The sequence below is a fragment of the Lepisosteus oculatus genome, unplaced genomic scaffold (genome assembly GCF_040954835.1).
Source record: "Lepisosteus oculatus isolate fLepOcu1 unplaced genomic scaffold, fLepOcu1.hap2 HAP2_SCAFFOLD_60, whole genome shotgun sequence".
In the NCBI taxonomy this organism is placed as follows: Eukaryota; Metazoa; Chordata; class Actinopteri; order Semionotiformes; family Lepisosteidae; genus Lepisosteus; species Lepisosteus oculatus.
The window spans coordinates 288,990-292,315 of record NW_027168149.1 but is presented as its reverse complement, the minus strand read 5'-3'; the positions used below and the strand labels follow the sequence as shown (position 1 = coordinate 292,315).

The window sequence follows — 3,326 nt, the reverse complement described above, 5'->3', positions numbered from 1 at the left end:
ATTTTCATGTCCGGACGGGGAGACTTTATCATTCCGACATGAAGCCACCCTTAAGTCCTCTGAGGCGTGTCTGTCTGCAAGGCTTGTATTTTGGAAATGTTTTTTTGAAACGGAGAACGACTTTGAAATAGGCTTCCGCCGGCGCCTCGCGATCCAGGTAAGATTGTAGCAAGAACGCAGCGGCAATGGGGCTTGCTGTAGTCGTGGCCGAGTGGTTAAAGCGATGGACTAGAAATCCATTGGGGTTTCCCTGCGCAGGTTCCAATCCTGCCGACTATGTTGTCCGCCTCCAGTCGGTGTGTTTCGGCACAAGCAAAGAAGCGCGCCTCTTTGCTGTTCCTGGTGGTTTTAAAACGCCCAATCGCTTGTACCCGGAAATAAGTTCTTCAGCGTCCACGAATGGCATTTTGCAGCTGGAAGCAGATGTCGACGCGTTTTGCACAGAGCACCAAAAAAGCGTCTTTTTTGAAGGCCCAGGCACTGAGCATTGGTGGTTCAGTGGTAGAATTCTCGCCTGCCACACGGGCGGCTCGGGTTCGATTTTCGGCCAATGCAGTGGCTTTTGCAGCGAGTGGCTCCATCACTTGCATCCCCTTGCAACTCGCAACTGAAAACCCACTGAAGCTAAGCAGGTGTGAGCCAGGTCAGTACCCGGATTAGGGTGAGCTACAGGGAAAAACAAAGCTTCCAGCTGGAAGCGGTGTTAATGGTGCCGGCGGGGGGGCGCTCACCCTGAGGTCTGTGCGGGTCCCAATGCCCCAGTATAGTGACGGAGATGCTGTGTTGTAAAAGGGCGCTGTCTTTTGGATGAGATGTAAAAACGAGGTCACAGTGCTCTGTGGTCATTCAAAATGACCACCAAAACCTTTGACAAAAGCTCTTGGTAATTGATGGTCTTCAATAATGCTTCTCCTTTAGGTACATTTTAAATCAGCTGAAAAATGCTGTTTTGCATTCATGTGTTTAAGTAGCCTGTGCTACTTACTGCATTGTAAGAGCGATTGTGAGCGGTTTTGTTTTCTCTCTTTGACCAGCCCAGCTGCGCCCCACCCGAAGGCAGGGAAGCACAAAAATTGTATGGAACTCATTCATGCTCCTCTCCATGGAAATCTTTAGTAAAAGGCAAAAGATTTGTACGAGATGAAGAGAAACCAGAGTGCGTGGCAGCACAGCTGCAGGAGCCCAGGCCGCCTTCAAAGCCTCTGCCCTGCCGGTCGTGGTTGGCAATGCACCTGGCCTTACAAACGAGCCAGTGGGGCCCGTTCAGCTCCGGGCTCATCGCCTGCGGCTCTCGGCTTACCTGGCAGGGGAGATACCTTGATCAGCCTGTAGTTGGAATAGTTGGATTGTTTTCTTGTTTTGTGGAAGCAGTGTTTGTTTTGCAGTTTGAGATGGCAACCTTTGGATCCCGCAAGAATGCTGTACGTTTTGAGCTTTTGGATGACCTCTTCATGGATCGTATGCAGTTCAGCAGAAAAGTGTTACAGAAGGAACTTGGCTTTGAACCTCGGCACTTGTATTTCATCTTCGCTCTCCCAGGTCAGAAAGCATTTGAGGTTGTTTTTGCTACCTATTCTCTGTTTGAACAATGTGTGGATGTGTTTGAGGCAAAAAGAGGGAAAGTTCCTGCCCTTGAGAAGATCAACTTGCAGCCTCTGACACAGAGAGAGAGGAAAACGGTGCATGTTGTTATGTTCTCGGAAATGACAAAGACGGAGGACATTCACACCTGGCTAAAGCAGTACTGCACCGTCCACCATGGAACTGAGGTTAGAGATGTTGACGGTATAAAAACAGGAGCAAGGAAATTCGAGGTTCGCTTGCTACCGGACAATGTAAATGGAGGCTTAAGGCACCTGCCCTCTACAATCCGGCTGGGCGCCTGCAATGGCTATGTTTTTTATGTGGGACAACCAAAGGCATGTCGGCGCTGTGGTGCTGTGGGACACCTGGCATCGTCCTGCACTGTGAAATGCTGCAAGACCTGTGGCAAACAGGGACATTTAGCCTCTGACTGTTCAATGCTGCCAAAGTGCAATTTATGTGGTTCGGAAGGACACGTTTTTAAGAACTGCCCTCACGCCTACGCCAATAAACTCAAAATGAGAAAGGATGAGGCAGTGCTTGTTTCAGCCAAACCGGCCCGAAAAGCCAAAGCAAACAACAAGTCAAACAAAGAACCCTTGTTGGACAAAGACTCTCAGCCTCCAGCCAGGATCAGTCCTGCTGTGGCTCCGGGGCCGGTGGAAGAGAAATCCACTACGCTCCCACAACCGCAGACTGCACCAGACAAGCACGAGGGTTTGAAAACCCCCGAGAACAGCGAGGACCCCTCCCCCACTCCTGCTCCTCAGAACGAGGGCCAGTGTGGGGCCCCCCGGTGGAGCGGGTCCAGCGACGATACCCAGGATTCAGCGGAGCTGCTTTTCTTAGACTCTGCAAGTGCTACAGATGCCCTCCTCTCCTCCATCCAGTCCATCACGGAGGATCTGCAACAGCTGGTGGGTGAGGGGGAAGAGGAGACTGGTGCATCGGCTGCACCCCTTTCCCCTCAGTGCTCCCAGGAGCTGGACTTGAGGAAAAGGAAAAATGACTCTGTTTTCTCCCCGAGCGAGGAGGAAGGAGAGCATGGCGATGGGGACAGCTGGAACCCCTCCACCCCTCCCTCTACCCCCTTCCTTGAAATGGACTCCGTGAACGCTTTTACTGCTGCCACCCTGATGAAGGCTCATTCAGAGGATGGCTGGCAGGAAATTGGTAAGAAGAAAAAGAAAAAGAGAAGGTAACAGGTGAGACCGAAGAGAAATGTGTTTTGTAAAGACTGGTTCCACTTTCTTATGTAATATGGCTCTAAACATAATTTCTCTTAACACCAGAGGTATCAATGACAGAGTTAAATGCCAGTGTGTCTTTGATTACCTCCAGCAGAGAGAGGGAGATGTGTTGATGTTGCAGGAGTGTGCTTTAGCCTATCAAGAGAGGTATAAAAGCTTTGAAGATAGGTGGGATAAAGGGCCTTCTGTTTGGTCAGGGGACAATAACAACAGAGCCTCTGGCGTGGCCATTCTTTTCAAAGGATGGGCTTTCAAATTGAAAAGTATTCAGAGGGTCATAGATGGCAGGTTGCTGTGTGTGGATGTGGAATGGGGGACCGTTAACCTGCGGCTAATCAATGTGTATTGTCCTACTGACGTGGGAGGAAGGGTGGAGCTACTCAAGGCACTCTTTCCCCTATTGTTAAGTAGCACAGACGTGATAGTGGGAGGGGATTTTAATTGTATCTTAGAGCACACAGACAGGCAGTCTAGCTCTCCGATAAAATTGGA

General features: G+C 50.2%; 1 non-coding gene across 1 annotated transcript; it reads right to left on the bottom strand.

Annotated features, from left to right (window-relative positions):
* Positions 1–1,043: 1,043 nt before the first annotated feature.
* On the bottom strand, positions 1,044–1,160 carry LOC138231483 (U5 spliceosomal RNA). Its single transcript, XR_011186734.1, has one exon. It is a non-coding gene; the product is annotated as a U5 spliceosomal RNA (small nuclear RNA).
* Between the last annotated feature and the right edge of the window lie 2,166 nt (positions 1,161–3,326).